At 38.6% G+C, this 19,342-nt stretch overlaps 1 long non-coding RNA gene across 1 annotated transcript in view; it reads left to right on the top strand.

Annotated features, from left to right (window-relative positions):
• The window catches only part of LOC122793726, a 324,377-nt gene extending 307,725 nt beyond the window's left edge, over positions 1-16,652 (top strand). Inside the window, exon 3 of the long non-coding RNA XR_006363519.1 lies at positions 16,564-16,652. This is a non-coding gene — a long non-coding RNA (uncharacterized LOC122793726). The remainder of the gene's footprint in view (positions 1-16,563) is intronic.
• The last annotated feature ends 2,690 nt before the right edge of the window (positions 16,653-19,342 follow it).

Below are 19,342 nucleotides of genomic sequence, written 5' to 3'. Positions count from 1 at the left end.
ATTTTACTCTAAATACTAGCAATCCTTCATAAAGTGGAATAATAACTCTAACAATCTTTGCTCAAAAATTCTGGAGAAAGCCAAAACTCAGACAATTTTATATATATCTCCAATTCAATTAAAACATTAGTTACAGGTTTTGCAACAATATGTATTTTCTAAGCAGTAAGATGTATTAAACTCTAATATCTGACATTATTAACAGGCTGTAATCTTAATAATTTACCAGAAAATCAAAAAAATTTGAGGGACAGGACAAAAATCTAAGGCAAAATCAAGGGAAGAACATATTAATTTTCTATGCAAATTTTAATGAACCAAGCTTAGCAGCATGCAAAAAAATTAAAGTCCCATTGTGCTTCTGGTCTTAAATGAGAAAAAAATGTACACGCAAAACACATTGAGAAAACACCTTTAGATTTACAGGATCAGGTCAAACAAAGTGAAGAAAATGAGACAAGGAAGCTGTGGTGTTGTCAATTCTTGTTTCAAATCCTACTTCATGATTTTCTTGGAAAATTAAGACAATCAAATTATTTTATTACATTGAAAGACCGTAAGAACAAGTTAAAACCATTAAGTTCAGTATTGCAAAATGTGTGAGTTGAGTGATCATAAACAAGCATAAACTATGACTTCACACAAGAGGGGACATGCAGATCTGAGAAAAAAAATATGAGTCAGAGTAGTAGACACTGTCTAATAAATCAACCCATCTCTTTACAATAAATAATAATACTACAGAAAGCAAATATACTGGATTTTGATGCAATTTTGTAATAAGAAATACTGGAGAATCTGAGGGCGGTATTCATAGTCCGGGGATTCACATTTTTGTAACAGTGATCCGTGAAGAGTGGAACTATGAGGTTATATAAATCCTGGACTTTCAGGATGACTACAGACTGTGGAAGACTTTTTTTTGTGAACATGTCCCCACCCTCTCAGAAATGCATAATATGATTAACACATAAGTGATAGATGGACAGATGCTATGCTGTTAAGGGGGTTTACACATATGTGCATGAGTTTGATGCATGGATGTGAATCTATAATTAACTTATTTGCATACAAAGTGTGTAAGTTACCTTGAAATTATGCCAGAAAGTAGTAGATTCAGTCAGAGTACAAAGATGTGAGGTGAGCTGAATTTGTAATGAAGGGGGTGGGAGACTGGCCTAATGATTAAGGTGTTTACCTTATGGACACAAGGTGCAGAGTCTGATTCTCACATGAGGTAACTGGTTAGGCTTAAAAGGGCAGGTAGCCTAGTACTAATCTATGAACTTAGGTGAAATGTTTTATTTAAGTTCTTTTGCATACGTGGACACATTAGTGAAGGGGTTGCTTGTGTGAATTCTTCATTCTGGTGCTTGTGCATACTGGGACATGTTACTGAAGGGGGTCACTTGGGTAAATGCTTCATTTCAGTGTGTGTTTCTTTGTGCATATTAGGAAATGTTACTGAAGTGGTCTCTGGGAGAAATATTTCATTTGTGTGTCAGTTAAGGGCTTGTGCAAACTTCATCAAATGAGTTCGTGGATTTTCAATATCAAAGGTGAAGGATCACATTTAACAATGGATATGCGTACAGCAGGGGTGTCAGACTAGGAACTGAAAAACCACATCATTAACATGCTATACTTTACGATATTTCTAATTTGTATATCATTACATTTCAGTCATTGTGCATTAGTGTAAATGACCTCTATAAATCTCATCTTTGCTACAGTCATTCATCAGTATCAGGAATACCGCTGCTGCATTTGCACAACAAACTATGAATACCAACCTGCATTTGATAATTCTGTGTTGCAGATATTTCAAGACATTCTAAAAACTATAGAGGGATCACTGTATTCAGGCATACAATATGTTACTGAAAGTGTGCATAGAGTCATGCATCCGCAACCAAAAGAGATTTACTGATTCCACATAAGTCAAAATTAAACTTTCAAGACAAAGAATAATATTTATATTATAAATTTTAAGTATCTATTACAGAAGAAACTGTCTTTCTGTATCAGAAAATCACCCACAGGAAGTCCAGAAAAAATAGGTACATTTTCATATAGGTTCATAGGTTCATACTAGGCTATCTGCCCTAGGGCATTTATAAGCCTAGCCAGAGTGTGTTTGCCTTCCACCACCCATTTTAAATGAATTTTCCTATGCCCTTTTTCGAGGTTAGTATACTGTGCCTCTGTCTAACAGTGACACAGAAGTGATACCTGGGGTAAACCTATGATCTCCCATCCACTCATCAAGATTCCTCTTGAAGAGAGTCAATGAGGGACTCTGCCTAACCTGGACTGGGAGTTTATTCCAGAGTGAAGGGAGCCTCTGGGTTATGAATCTGTCCCTCCAGCATGTCCTATTTATTTCAGTGTTGAGGTTCAAGTCTCTCGAGTGCATAGCTCAATGGGATATGGATTTTCTGAGGTGCAGCATGTCCATTAATTCCGGGTTGGACATGGCTTTATACGTCAGGCACAGATCGCCTCTGAGCAGGCAGTATGCCACTGAGTAGAGCTGGAGTTTCTTTAACCAGGCAGCATATGGCATCTGTTTGAGCCATTTGATCCTCTTGGTGAGGTACTTTTGGGGTCTTTCCAGTTGCTGCAGGTGTCTGGTAAGGTACATCCCAAAAGGGGCATTGTACTCAATTATGGACCTGATGAGGGATGAGTAAAGAGGCACGATGACCTCCCCTGATCTAGATGTGAATCCCTTCATGATTAGGTGGGCTATATAAAATGTTTTTCTAACCACTTTGGCCACGTGGTTTTCAAATGAGAGATTGCTATCAACTTGGGTCCCCAGGTCCCTAATTACTTCTTCTGTACTTAATGGATTACCATCTATGTGGTAATTTGTGAGAACTTTGTTTTTGCCAAAGGGGATGACTATACACTTTTTGGCATTTAGCTTGAGGCCATGGCTCTGGCACCAGTTGTCTGTTTCTATATGGCCCTTTTGTATGATGCTTGTGTCGGCTGGAGAGTTGATTATGGTGCCTAGTTTGCAGTCATCTGTGAACTTGGTCAGCCACAGTCCTTCCGTGTTGGCCTATACCTCCAAGAAATATATACCGAACAAGAGAGGTCCCAGGACTGAGTCTTGTGGGATGCCACTTGTAACTGGTTTGGAGTCTGACATGGCTCCAGCAAGTCTAACCATGTGGGTTCTGTCCTTGAGCCAGTTTGCAACCCATCTAGTGACATAGGGGTTTATATTTAAGCTGGTGAGCTTATCTATAATGCCCGAGTGGGGTATTGTATCGAAGGCTTTTGTGAGGTCCAGGTAGGCTGTGTGGACCACCTTCCCCTTGTCAATGGCCTTGGTGACTGTTTCAAAGAAATCGACCAGGTTTAAGAGGCAGAATCTGCCCTTAACAAAGCCAAACTGGGTAGGATTCAGTGTCTGTAGTTCCCCAATATCTTTATTTATGAGGTCATTGATGATCCTTTCCATAGCTTTGCAGACCAAGCTAGTCAGGCTTATGGGGCAATAGTTTCCAGGATCCATTGAGGCACCACCTTTGTGGAGAGGGACCACTGTTGCTGTATGCCACTCTTTGGGTACATATCCTGTAGTAAGGCTGAGATTGAACAGTAGTTTTATGTTTGGGTTTAGCTCTTCTTGGAGTTCATGTAGGACAGCCCGGGACACCGTCTGGTCCCACTGATGCTGTGTTTGTTGCTTTGGAGAGGGCGGCTCTTACCTGAGCATCTGAGATGTCAGGGAGGCAGCACTCTGCTGGGATAGATATTTGCCCTTTTGGTGGGAGGGGGGGGGAGAAGTTTGCGCTGAACCTGTCAGCTAGGATGTTGGCAATGTCTGTGGGTTCGGTGTATTTTTTGTCATATTGGACTAATTTTGAGCATATCTGGGCATTCCCACCCAGGTTCCTAACATAACTAAAGAAAGCCTTGTGATTATCCTTAGTGTCCTGTGCAATTTCTTTCTCGAAGCTGGCCTTAGACGATTTTATGAGTGCCTGTAGTTTTTTGCTAATACTGATCAGAGATTTGCTCTATCATGTAGTAGCTTCCTCCTTCTATTGTATAGTTTGTTTATGGCTGGGGTCCACCAGACAGGACGCCTGCCTTTGGAGGATTGGGTCTTGGTTTTATTTGGGATTACATGATCCATGCATTCCTGAAGGTGTTCATAGAATGCGTTTATAAAGGATTCTGCAGTCTGGGCCATATTTTCCACAGGCCCGGGGGGTTTGAAGGATTCCACCTCAGTTTTGAGGAGTGTGAAATTTGCTTTAGAGAAGTTTTTCACTGTGGTTTTCTGGGCAGGGGGTGGGGTCGGGATGTGAATATCCAGTGAGATTAGTTTATGGTCTGATCTTACCAGTGAGGGATACACTTCTGGTCTGGAGCATAGAGCCCCCATGTTGGTGATGATCAGGTCCAGTATGTTTTCCCCTCTTCTGGGAGTGGTAACAAGTTGTTCCATAGCATTTGAGTTTATAAATTCTAGGAACCTTTGGGCTAGGGTGTTGGAGCTAGAGTAATGCTCCCAGTCTATGTTTGGGTTGTTGAAGTCACCCAATATGATGGTGTTTGGAGAGACCTTCATATTTTCCAGTGTTCTCAGGAAGGACGAGTGGGGTTCCTGGGTTTGGGAGGGTGGTCTACAGCAGGCTATAAACTGGAAGGCAGTTTTACCCACTGTTAGTTGCACATGGATAGTCTCTGATCCTTTGTGCTGTGCCACCAACCTGGAGATGTGGGTATCTTTGACGAATATTGATACTCCCCCTCATTTTGTGGTTCGGTCCAAGTTTTGAGGCGGAAAAGCATGATATGAGGTATAACCTGGTAGTGCTGGGGTGCTCTCAGGAGCCTTGAACCAGGTTTCTGTTACTGCACAGATATCGATGTTCTCCATGCTAAGGAGAGTTTTGAGTGTGTGCATCTTGAGGTTTAGACTTCTGGCGTTGAGTAGCATTTCTCTTAGTTTCTTATCCCTTGTGATACCTATGGAGGTGGATTTGTCTTTTGAGTCTTGCCTAAAAAAGGCACTATGGGGGTGGCAAGAGCCTTTGCCAATATCCAAAAGCCCAGGGGTGACAGGTGCAAGCCGTCCCTAGCAAAGCAACGTGGCTTGTCGAGCATGTCATCCAAGGCTGACAGGCATTGGATCCCCTTTGAATGACACCAATACTTAAGCCAACTGTTGAAATTGATCATCTTGTCTTCATATTGTGGCATCATTCTTGGTGAGGGTAAGATGTTACTCAAGGTCAGGGTCATACCGGCCTGGGCTACATGCTCAGAGAGCTCTTCTATGTCTCTTTTCATGTAGTCCAGGGAGGTACATCTCAGGTCATTCACACCAGCATGGACAATGACTGAGTCATATTTGTACTTGCCTTGGAGTGACCTGAGTGCTTGTGTTATGTGGCGGATCCTAGCTCCTGACAGGCAGCTCACTGTGACCTTCTCCTTGTTCAGCCTGGTGAGCGGGACGTCAGTGTGCCTGACGATAGAGCCACCTATTACAAGTTTATCAGGTGTGTTGTTTAGCCTTAAGGGCTGTGACTGTTCGGCACACTGGCTTTGTGAGCTATGTGTTGCAGGTGTTTTGTTTTGGGGTAGCGGTTGCTTGGGTGTCTGCTTTGGAGGTCTCTGCTGCTTAGGCAGATTTTTATTTAGAGCCTCCGGGTATGTTTTTATATGTTTATGTGTTTGGTTTGCTGTCGTGGTAGGTCTGTGTGAGACTGGAATTGTAGTGAGTGTGGTTTCCTTCTCCTCCTGACTGGTTATGCCAGTACTGAGTTGAGAGAGCTTAGCCTCCAGTTTGGCTGTATGGTTGCATCTCTCACATGTGTTGGAATTTGTTGGGAGGAGGAGGAGAGGGTTGTCTGTGTACATGAGGCAGTTGTAACATTGCCTCAAGATTCCCAGATTCACCAGCTGGACTGGAGAGGAAATTGACAACTGACCTTTGGACATGCTAGAATAGTATTGGGAATTACTTTATAATTGAAAAAAGGGCCAATGGGGAACAAGGTACTCAAGGGGAGTTTGTGAGGGTGTAGTGCTTTTAATTTTTTAGTGCTGACTTATATAATTGCTTTAGTGAGCAAGTGCCAGGCTTTAGAGTAGGAATAGGGTGTTTATTATGAGAACTAGATCCGTTCTAATGGAAAAAGTGAAGAGCAGACTTTGTGGGGCCAAGAATGGTTTAAACCCAATTAAGTGGACCTGCCCGATACTGCGCTATGCGCAAAATCGCACAAAGCCGCGCCAAAGCGGGTTTTATACAGGGGGACTTGAAAGAGCTAGAAATTGGCCCAAAACGGCCAATAGACTACCAGATTCTTGTACTGGGAACACTCCTCTGCCACTCGTGAAGAAAGAAGCCTCCCTTTATCCAAGAAAGGAAATGGGCAACACAGGAACTTTCCAAAAAGTCCAGAATACAGCAAAGCCTGTATTTGGACTACTCTAGGTCAGGAAAGACGGGAAACAAGGATAATTTTTTTTTCTTTTTTGCAACAAACAGCAGGAAAATGCAATAAATATGTAACACAGGCTAGCGCACTTGACTGTGCAGTCTCAACAGGTATATGCAACAAACAGGACAAACTTTAAAAGTGCAGGGGCAAAAACAACTTTAAACAGTTTAAAATAGTTCAAGAAGCAGAAATACTTGCAGTTTAGCTAGATTGGACAGTCACCCAGGTAGTAGCAGGAAAAAAACACTTTTATCAGGTTAGCAGTCACTCTTTTAGCCTCTCTGCTGCTAGCACCACTCTGCAGGACCACAAAGAGCTTGGCTTAGTAGTAACAAGCGCAAAAAACGCATCAAAGTGGGTTTTATACAGGGGGAATTGAAAGAGCTAGAAATTGTCCAAAAAGGCCAATAGACTACCAAATTCTTGTGATGGGAACACTCCTCCAGGGATAGATAGGCTGCTCTAAGCTCCCCACTGCCACTGGTAAACAAAGAAGCCTCCTTTTATTAAAGAAAGGAAATGGGAAACACAGAAACTTTCCAAAAGTCCAGAATACAGCAAAGCCTGTATTTGGGCTACTCTAGGTCAGGAAAGATGGGAAACAAGGATCATTTTTTTTTCTTTTTTGCAACAAACAGCAGGAAAATTCAATAAATATGCAACACAGGCTAGAGCACTTGAGTGTGTAGCCTCAACAGGTATATGCAACAAACAGGACAAACTTTAAAAGTGCAGGTGCAAAAACAACTTTAAACAGTTTAAAACAGTTCAAGAAGCAGAAATACTTGAAGTTTAGCTAGATCGGACAGTCGCCCAGGTAGTATCAGGAAGAAAAACACTTTTATCAGGTTAGCAGTCACTCTTTTAGCCTCTCTGCTGCTAGCACCACTCTTCAGGACCACAAGGAGCTTGGCTGAGTAGTAACAAGTGCAAAAACCGTGCCAAAGTGGGTTTTATACAGGGGGACTTGAAAGAGCTAGAAATTGGCCCAAAACAGCCAATAGACTACCAGATTCTTGTGCTGGGAACACTCTTCCAGGGATAGATAGGCTGCTCTAAGCTCCCCACTGCAACTGGTGAGCAAAGTAGCCTCCCTTTATCCAAGAAAGGAAATGGGCAACACAGGAACTTTCCAAAAGTCCAGAATACAGCAAAGCCTGTATTTGGACTACTCTAGGTCAGGAAAGATGGGAAACAAGAATCATTTTTTTTTCTTTTTTGCAACAAACAGCAGGAAAATGCAATAAATATGTAACACAGGCTAGCACACTTGAATGTGTAGCCTCAACAGGTAAATGCAACAAACAGGACAAACTTTAAATTACAAGCACAAAAGCACGCTAAAGATGACTTTAAAGCAGGGGGTTAGAAAGAGATAGGAAGTGGCCCAAAATGGCCAATAAGCTACAAGTCACTGGGCTGGAACCACTCCTCAAGGGACAGATAGGCTGCTCAGAGCTTCCCACTCTCACTGGTGAACAAAGAAGCTTCCTCCTATCCAAATAAGGATATGGGCAACACAGGAACTATGACACAGCCCAGAGATGAGCAATACCTGAAGACTGGACTATTCTAGTTCTGTAAAGGCGGGAAACAAGGATATATTTTTGTTTTTTTCTTTCTTTTTTTTTTATACATTTGAGAACCTTGTTAAAAGTTTATTTTGTATCCTTTCAAATGGGGGTTAAATATTCTTATACAAATAGCATGCAATTCTGGAGCTGTAAACTTGTTGCGTTCTGATGTCCTTAGTTACAGCAAGACCTAGATAATTTATTATTTATTGGTTTTAGAGCCTAATGACTCACTACAGTTTGGATGAGTTGCAGCGGTGATGTCACATTAATGAATGACTTCCAAAATATATTCATTCAGCATACTAAATATGTCTTTAAATTATTCTGAGCATAATCATCTTTAACAGTAGACAATGCTACATTATAGCAACACATCCAAATTTAAATTACTGCTTAATGAACACCTTACCAAAAACTGGCTTTCCTGCTGCACTAGTCCAGGCTGATCATTCTGTCCTTCCTTGTTCTTTCAACCAAAATATCTCTTCCCTTACTAAATTCTAACACCCAAACTTTCTCTTCTCTCATAGAATTCCAGTCTCTCCCTACCTATCTCAGGCTCACTACTGATCCTATCTTTATCTACATATCTCAAGCTTCCTACAGCTTCATCATATTCCCTCCTTCTTGTACCTCACCTCAATATTGCTTTACTTATAACTGTTTAGAACAACTAATACTAGCAATGCAACAGTCAGCCATATTCTTGTTCATATACCATACATATATCTCATAAATATTTACCACCAAAACCATAATATTGATCTACTGACCAGTCATTTAGCTATGATGGCACAAGCTATTTCATGCTAATTTATTTGTTAGCTTTCTTTGTTTTTCCACTTTATATTACTGTCTCAATTTTTATTGTTCATACATAAACTACTTACTGCAGTGGTGCAGCTGTAGTGTTGTTGCCTCACAGCAAGAGGTTCTCCTGTTCGATTCTCGGCTGGAGTGCAGGGAGTGTCTTCTGTGTGGAGTCTGTATGTCCTCCCTGTGGTTGGGTGGGCATTCAAAAGACATGCGTAAATGGGCGTGCCTTCGTTGAAGGTTGAACGTTGAGCTGGCACCTTGGTGTTCGTGAAAATCTACTGCCAATCATTAGCGGACCGGAGTTCTGCTGTGGCGTCCCCTAACTGGGAAAAGCTGAAAGAAAACAACATTTACCAAGTTATGTATTCTTGATTATCGTTTTTTTGTATTGTTTGTAATGTGTTTTTTAATGGAGCTTTTCTCCATGGGCCTTCGCTGAAAAAGGGCCACGGGCCCAGTCAGACATCCCCGGTAAACAAATGTAAAAATAAGTAAATAAATATGACTGTAGGTGTTACAACTTTAGGTGCATTTTACCTTTGGAAGGATCTTTTCCACACCTCTCATTTCTGTGGAGGCTGGGTTAATAGGTAGCATACTTCTCAACTGTCCAGATTTTTTTTTTTTTTGCAGAATATCCAGATTTTTGGCTCATATTTTTGGTCTGTTCCTCATAAAATTTGTAGTTTTCTGGCAAATCACTGAGATTATCTGAGGACTGAATTCACTAAATAAAGACATACATTTCAGACTTCAAATCCTTCAGAAAATGCATGTTAAAACAAACCCTGTTACTTTAGCAAATGTCTGAGCAGTATTTAAAATATGTCCCTATTTTGGGCATTTGTGTCTCCATTTTGTTGGACTTTGTCCAAATTTCTTGCACTAAGTGATTGAGAGGAATGATACATAGGTAATATTCTAAGAAGGCTTAATCCCACCTTAAAAGGCCTACTTTATTTACTGTGTAAAGGACTGTATATTTACCGTGTTCTTCATAGTATTATTATCTGACACAGTATTTTATTTTATGTATTTGGAGTGGTTGAACTCAGAGTAATTTATTTATTTTTATAGCAATTTTACCAGGCCACTTCATAACCATTTATGAAGAAGATTCACTAACTTAAATAATGTGTGACTGAAATCTTACCCATTGTCTTGAGTGGCAGATTAAACTCTGCCAGTAAAATATATAAATTCAGTTTTGAAGATTCTGAATTATAATATGTGCCCCATTTGTAATTATTAGAAACCTAGGCATGGAGGTGAATTTGAACATGCCTACATTACCTTCAGCACAAGGTAACTAGATCAGTAAAATGGTATTCTCATCCTAGTGTTAAACTGAAAGGGATTACCTCTGTGGACATCATTCCATTCCCACTATCTGATTATTCATAGTCTGTATGAAGACTTTATTCATTGAACAATCTATAAGCATCCAGTATGACAAACAAATCTGCAGACTGTAAAAAAGTCCCACAGAGTCTTGTAGGAATTCGTCTGTTAAAGGTAAAACTGTCATGAAGTACAAGGTAATTTATGTAACCTTGATGATAGGAGTCCTTGAAACTTAAACTGTGGCACCTGTGATAATCAGTTAAAGCACTGTAACATAAGAAGTATGAGAAGTACATAGAGAAACAGAGAAAAACTAAATGACTCATGCGACCTCCTATATAAAAACAAAATGAAAGAGTCACAGATAGCACAATGGTCATGTTTCATGCTTTACCGCCTGACAGTCTCCTTGTTGTCATGTATATGTGTGTGTGTGTGTGTGTGTGTGTGTGTGTGTGTGTGTGTGTGTGTGTGTGTGTTGCTTTTTTATTAGAAATATAGGTTTATAGATGAGTACTAGGGTAACTGCCCTTGCGAGCCATTTTAAGCCTAGCCAATTATCCCTTGTGAGACTCAAACCCTGCACCTTGTGTTTGTAAGGCAAATATGTTCTTTTTTTCTTTTTGTACTTTTAATGAAAACACATCTGAAGCTAGATAGATAGACGTGTTTCGTAATCCTGTGTGTAGAGTTTAGACCATTTACTGTGCACAGGAAATAAAGGAACAGTTGCAATTTGTACTTTAATGCAAACTATACCTTTGTATGGATGAGCTTATAAAATAATAAAGCTATCATTTTTATCCAGAAATATATATTATTTTAAAACCTGAATTCACAGCATCTCTAATGTTATGCCTCTAATAACTTTACTATTCAGAGTTCAGCAGATAACTGGTAGCTACACATTTATTTTAAACTCATTTTTGTTTGTTTTTGCTAATGTTGCATTTTCTAAATTTCAAAAGACCATTCTGATTTGATTTTTTTAACCCTGACAACAACCAGCTTTCAGCCTTTCCATGATTAATTGTCTCATTTCTTCCCCTTAGGGTGACTGCTAATAAAGAGAGGCTGTTAGCTAGGTGTCACCAAAATGATTCCTGTAATGACCTGGGTCTCTACACACAAAGTGTCTGACATACACATCAGCTTGTGCAAGGTCATCCTGTGTCATGTCCTCCACATGAGCATGTATGCTGCCATGTATGTCTCCTGAAAGCCCACTGTAATGACAATTTAGTAGCATCAGGTGCATGTTCCCAGCTTATATTCTACTCCTGCTTCACTGGTACAAGGTAACCTCTAATCCCACCTCCTAATCTAATGAGTCAATGTTGACCACTCACTGCAAACGTCTATTATCAGTGCCACAGTTACCTAGGACAATAAGTGAAGCAAGGTAATCTGGCTCATAACTATGGCTACATCTGACAATTTCATAGAGCTGATTGGATTCTGTCTTGAATTTAGCCCCAGATACAATTGTCAATATTTCTATCCTGCTTAGAGACATTCTTAATGGTAGTTTTAGGAAAAAACACCTGGATGGTCTGTGTTACAAATCACATTGCATGAGATTTTAATGCTTAGGACAAATAGAATTAATTAAAAATATGTACACATTAATCAGAACAAGTAAAATATGCATATTTTGCAGTATAATTTACAATGTGGGCATTATTTTTATGGATAAACACAGTATTGCTTTAGTTTTGATGTCATAAGAACATATGGTAATGTTATGATTTAGACATATATGGAATTTGTCAGCCTGAAAAAAATCCAAATTTATGTTTATTTTAAATAAATTAGCAAAATCAGGGCACTCAGATGACTAACCAATTCACCATTCACTTTATTCTCTAGCTACTTGTAGAAACAGTCTTATAAAAAAGTCTGAAACATTAGCTATCTCACTCTAATGTATTGACTACTGAATGATATGCTACCTTACTCAGCCTTGTACTACTAAAACTGTTTATGTTCTAAAAAGAAAATTAAAAATTGTAAAGTTTTTATGTATGTATTCCAATAAATCTGGAACATGTATCTATATGTAATTGTATAAAAAACTGCAACTGTTAAGTCTTCTGTATCTATGCACATGTGGAGCTTTTCTCCCCGGGCCTCCGCTGAAAATGGACCTCTATCCAGTCGGACTTTCATGGTTAACAAATGTAAAATAAAATAAAAATAAATAAATAAATATATACAAAAATGGCAGCACACAGTAAAATAACATCATATCTTTAAAACTTTTTGAAATATTCTAGTAGATTCCTCAATAATCTGTATCAATGGCCATAGATTAGAATGCATCTAGTTGGTGACTTCAAATCTAAATGTCTGTCCACGACTTTATTGCTTTAATTTCATGAAATATGCAATGTTGGACATTAGACTGTATGAGGAGGGGCATGCTTATATCCAGCGATAGAAGGTTTTCCTTTTTATGAAGAAAACATATATATATATATATATATATATATATATATATATATATATATATATATATATATTTTTTTTTTTTTTTTTTTAATTTATTTATTTATTTAACATTTATTTACCAGGAAAGTCTGACTTGGAACAATGCCAATTTTCAGCAGAGGCTTGGGGAGAAACACTCCAGATGCATGTCTTTGCAACTTAGGAGAAAACCAGAGCACCCAGAGGAAATCCACATCGACACGGGGTGGACATGCAAACTCCAAACAGAAGGCACCTCAGCTGAAAATCAAACCGGACACCCTCTTGCTGTGAGGTTACAACATAACCGCTACACCACTGCACCATCCTATATAACTTTTTTTTAGTTTGACTTCAGATGAAATGATAATGCACAAGTGTTATATTATCTGCAATGAACATCAATCATATATTTATCCATAATAGAAACTATGTGTAATACGAATTGTCCATGTGTCAATGTAGTCTCTACCAGGACTCAATACTAAAGGGGTCACACACACACACACACACACACACACACACACACACACACACACACACACACACACACGCATACACACACACTTGCATGCGTGCATGCGCATATGCATGCACAGACATGTCCTTACATGCATACACATGCACACATATAAAACTGTAAAAATGTTATCTTCATGTGTTTTTATCTTATAAATTTAACTGCAATTACAATACCCTGTATGGTGGAAAGTATGCTGGTTCTATATCAGGTCTGATGTTTGTTTTGAGTCAGAATGCATGAAAAAGTTGGTGAGGTTTGATCATTAATTAAATGACTGTCAGTTTAGAGGCTGGCCCACTATTGAAGGGATTCCAGTCATGATTGTTCCTTCAATGTCATTGAGCATATCATACATTCCACAAACTCACCAACATTGACATCAGCTCTGATGACTCAGCCAGGCTTCAGTATATCTTAAAGAGCCATCACTTTAGAATCAGGCTAGGATCTATTAGCTCCAAAGGGGCTTCCCTTCAACAAGGACTATTACACAATACAATATTTGCTTTTTTCCCATCTTTTTTAACAAATTCCCATATGTTATTGTATCTTTCGGCTTTTCCCGGTTAGGGGTCACCACAGCGGAACTCCAATCCACTAATGATTGGCAGTAGATTTTTACGTACCGAGTTGCCAGCCCTGACGTACAACCGTCAACTAAGGTATGCCCACTCACGCATGTCTCCACACAGAAGACGCTTTAGCTGAGAATCGAACAGGACAACGTCTTACTGTGAGGCAACAATACTACAAATTCCCATATAATCTCCCATAAACATCACCTCATCTTATATGCAGATGAAATGGATATCATTTGAGCCAACCACAAACTCAGTGTCATTCATTCAGAACCAACTTCAACAAGACTTGCATTCTTTGTACCAATGGCTCATCAATCACAATGTAATTCTTAAATTTTCTTAGACTACAAAAATCATACTCTTTCGTCAATCCATAAAAAACATCCATATTGTCCATTTCACTCCAAATTACAGACTTAAAACTACATACCCAACACACCCATAGAAACAAATGCAGTATTTGAATATTGTGGAATCTGGCTAGGCTAGTCTTTGAACCTGCAACTCCACACTAAAAAAATAAGAAGTAAAATTAACTCCCTTCTCTTTTGAGCTAAGAAACGTCTCATATTATCTCCTTATCCCTCAGCACTTGCAAGAGCAGTGATAGTTAAGGATGTCTTCTTGGCTCAACATGAAAATAGCTTTGTTGTGAAAGCTGCTGCCTTTAAGAAAACATAGCTACACTACAAATGATCTGCAATACAATTGGTTGTTTCATCTCTAACTCCCCACCTCAAGAGCAACACTGTGTCACATTTATAAAGCAAAGTGTGTCCTAGTCAAGCAGAGGGCTGAACACCTTCTAGGAACACAAGTATTTAAGCTCATGTATCTCAAAGTATAGTCACCACTTGCTGCTAAACAGACAAGCAAAGCATCCTCCTACTTTGTGAAACATTTCTCTCAAGCAACCTCCGCCTTACAATCCCACAGATCCAAACTGTACTGCAATAAATATGCTTTTCCCATCCTAGTTATCCTTCTGCCTTCCTGAGTGAAATCTAAACTGAGACCACATATTTTCCTAACTCACGCAATATCTTCTCAGGCAAGATCAAAGCAAGGGTCTCTTGACAGAGGGTATCACTTTATCACTTAATGTACTAACTCTTTAGCAAACACCTCACTGTGTTTCCTTGTCTGATTCCACCCTTGTAGCTTCCCTCTTATGCTATCTCCTGCATCTTTTTTGACTCCTCTCCTTAAAGTCACTTGTGTAAAATACTATGGTGATTATAAACTATATAATCTTGATACAAATTATTTATGTGTGGACATATCCATCAATATGCATCCTTTCTGTTTTATTTTTCTTTCTTTCTTTCTTTCTTTCTTTCTTTCTTTCTTTCTTGTCCATATGAGCTCCTTGGTATACCTCCCATTTAACTTTACTAGATAGTTCCACAGAGGAAATTTCACCTGTTTCTGTAAACTGTGTGCATCAGGTTGATTTCCCCCATTTAATAAGCTACTTGCATCACCTTGACTTCTGCAGTACCCTTTGCCTTGCACGTTAATGTCTCCACCAACATATACTCTACCTCTCTTCAGCCATTACATTTTGACAGTAATTATTGCACATAAAATGCTTATGCCTGTCTGTGTTATTATAAAGTAGTATAGTCAAAATATTTTCCGTTAAACTGTATGCACAAATTTGTAGAACTTTTGCATTGTCTAAGTTAATCTATGTGCAAATATTCCCTTATACTCATGTATTTTCACTAAGTATTCTATCCACATTCTCCAATATTACTGTGACTTAGATACTCGGGCTGCACCTGACATTTGCCAGTTGTGATCACTGCACAACCCTTGTAAATAAAGTAAAATAAGCAAATAGACTGCCACCACTAGCAAACCTTTTCAGACTTGTACGTCTAAATGATGACCTGGTTCTTTTGCCCCTCATCACAGTAGATATGGGTAGACTTTCTCTTGCAGGGATAGTTGACAGATTACTGGGCTAGTGGCTGTAGCCAGCGTTCAAAAGATGCAAAATACAAGAACTGAAGGTGTTGTAATCACTTGATACAAAAAGAAGCAGTGGAATAATTCAGTGTAAAAAAGGTACATTGTAGTATTTCTTGGGAAGTAGAAACTCAAAGGAAGAATTAAGAAACAGCTTCTGCCAGTTTAAAATCATACACAGGCTGAGAGCTTGAAAAAAATGAATCACTTTTATTTATTTAATTATCTGTTTGTTTATTTAGTTTTGCTTGTTTGTGTGTTTGTTCATTTATTTTTGTTTACCAGAATAGGCAACTGGCACACGAAGGACCCTTTTCAGCCAACTTCAAGGCAAATGGCAAACAACATTTAAATAGTGGTTGCATAACAAAGTCACATGTAGCAATGTACATATTAATCAGACAAAATCCATTAATTGTTTAAACATAGGTAGAAATTAACAGCATAAAGCGTCATAGCAAAACAGGCCAATGAGATTGAGCAAATAGAGTGAATGTGAAGTAAATTACTGAAGTTATCATAATAAGCATCACATATATGTAGTTAGTGTGTCAAAAAGTGCAGATATGTAGCAAGTCACAAAATGTGCTATTGCAGCAAAGCCACATACTTAGACAGCACCTCTGAAGCATGTGCATTTGTTTTCAGTTTTATCATCTTTAAAATGCCTATAAACTCTGAATACCTACTTAAAATGTTCTAAATTACCAGTTCTGTAACTTGTCTTATAATGTTGATAGCAGTGGATAAACACTAGTATCTTCCTTGTTGTTATAGTGAACCCTTGTCTGTTCTTTTAGGTTCGATTAGCAGTGGAGTTACTATGGCCGCTCTTCCTTTTCTTTATTCTTGTAGCAGTTCGGACAACAAACCTTCCAATTTATAAGGGGGAATGTAAGTATGTTAAGATGAAGGTGTCTTCCCTTGTCTTCTGTGAGATTCTGATAGTTTATTAATTGTAATACTTACATGTTCTTGACATATTGCTACAATGTGATAAGTTGTATTTCACTATGTTTTGCTTCATTACTAAAACTAAATTTGCTGCATGACTTCTGGACAACATTTTTAAAATGAGCAGATGTTTGGATGGGCTGGCAATATGATTGCATGCTCAAAGATTATACATCACCTGCACATAACTCTCTTCAAAACAAATTAGCATCCTTTTGCAAACATGTTTAAAAGCTGCACATAATGTTAATCACTACTTATGCAATGGAATTTATTATTGTCCTTCAGATGAGATGTTAAATCAAAGTCCCATCTGCCTGATTTGGTGGTAGCTCAAGTGGATATAGAAGATCCCGCAGCACCTATAGAAAAGACTAGGATAAGTTTCTGATGATCTTGGCAAATATCCTTTAGTAGTATAAATAGCACCTTAGGTCTCCTCTGGTAAGAGAATAGTAGCCTAGCGGGACTAATTTAGTCAATAAAGGATACAAAGTAAATAAAAAATGGCCTCAATCAATTTTTATGTATGTACCTGTTTATTTATTTATCATTATTATTATTATTATTATTATTATTATTATTATTAGTTTTATTTTCGAACTACATGACCACCATCAGGCAATTCTGTGTGAAACCATTTGACCCAATTGTTATTCCTCCTAAGTCAAAATCCAGTCCCATTCAGTCATATAGCCTGTTTGTTACCTGCTTGGGCTAAGAGACTAAAAAGACCATTTGGTTCCAATGGGAAGAAGGTCAGGCATTAGGGAGCAGGTCACATCATGTTCATGTTGGTCCTTCTGTCAGTTATGTAACCTTAACTGTAATAACCTGCTCATTCCATATATTACTCCTTTCTTAATGGCACCCTTTCCATGCTATTACTCACAAGGTCATGCCTACTGGAGTACGTACATCAGGTAGGCAAATTCACCAATGTTGTCTTCAGTTCCTCAACACTAATGGTAGAATTGCCAAAGTAGTGGTTCAAAGCCCCTCCTTCCTTCAGGCTAGCTGAGCCTGGTCAGTCACTCACTCTCACCCTCCTCCCCTCAACTCTTGCAAAGCAAGGCTGAGTCATCTTTAGCTCAGTCACAGCTTTATCCTTCTATACCACAGGGCTGGGAAAGGAAATGTCTATCTTTAGACTCTAAATAAGATTTCTGAAAATGAGTGGATGTTTACATAGCTTAAATAAATAATATTGAGTAGTATGTTCTTCTCTGCAGCTAATGATATAGATCCACAAAAGAACATAGTGCAAACGCAACTCTGGTCTTTATTACAGATGCATTTTATTGTAGAGTTGGTACAAGAAACCTTTCTGGATCATATTTATTGATTACTTAAATGTCATAAACGTTGAAAACCACTCCTGCTGACTACAAAACTCTTGCTATGAGACCTCAACTCCAAGTCCAACTCATTGAGCTAGTTCTGTGATTAGATACTTCAATATCAGCAACTTTCAGTCTTACTCCTCTCTGTAGTCCATATTGTCTGATATTGCACAAGGCTCTGTACTTGGGCCATCACTATTTACCATGTACCCTATCTTCCTTTTCATGTACCAGATGGCATGAAGCATTGTCCTGTATGTAGATGATATTTTCAGCTGGAAATCAGGCAGCTCACCTGAGACTATCAGTGATTCACTCAGTTCTACCCTACCTCAACTACATCAAGCAAGTAATCAGATGAAATCCAAACTTAATCATAATACAAGCAATGCTATATACTTTGGCTACCATATATGGCTTAATTTGTGTCACAACAATAGAAACTTTACTAGCCCTATTGTGTTCCCCTGAAAGTTGTATAGCATATTAAAAATCTTGAGAGATGGCTCAGCCCATCACACATTTTCTCTTCTTATATCTGTAATGAGAGAAATAAAAAAAATTGCTGTATACATGCAGCAACATTAATGACTTTCTAAACAAATGTAGCACTTGCAAGTGCTATCAGTCTTCTTTTGTCTTCCCTTACATACTGTCTTCCCATCATTGGTTCTACCTCTGCCAGAATATTCTAAAACTCCAAACAAAATTGCACCTGTTATTTTATTGTAGTATAGGTTAGAAGCTTTGTCACTGCAAAACGATCAAGCAGGTAGGCCGGCAGTGAAGTAAGCTAAGACTTATATTCTAGTTGCCGAACTTTTGTACATACATATTGCTTCACATGAATCACTGTAAATCCCAACAATGACTAATTTCTGTATGTTATTACCCTCACTCATGATTGGCAGTGGAGTTTTACAGTGTTGAGTTGCCAGCCCGGCACCCAGCCTTCCACAGAAGGTACACACATGCACGCATTCATGCCTAGGGCCAATTTAGAGTGTCCAATCCACCTATACACAGATGGTAAAATGTGAAAATTAAATATGCTAACCACAGACAGTTCACACCTACCTCCCCTGGGATCTCAACAGGTTCTTGTATTATTCATTGTCTTTGTTGATAACACTCAGCTCACTATGGTAACATCAACGTCATCCAATATATAGGTAACAGTATTTTATAGTGCATCTTAATATACTGAAGTTAACAACCTTCAGTACAGATTTACCATTCTGCAAAACTTGTAGCTAAGTAATACTGCTTAACACATGAAAGA

This window comes from Protopterus annectens, chromosome 2.part0 (genome assembly GCF_019279795.1).
Source record: "Protopterus annectens isolate FY-2018-M chromosome 2.part0, PAN1.0, whole genome shotgun sequence".
NCBI classification, from domain to species: domain Eukaryota; kingdom Metazoa; phylum Chordata; order Ceratodontiformes; family Protopteridae; genus Protopterus; species Protopterus annectens.
Note: the sequence above shows the minus strand (reverse complement) of the source record. Positions and strands in the feature narration are given on the sequence as shown.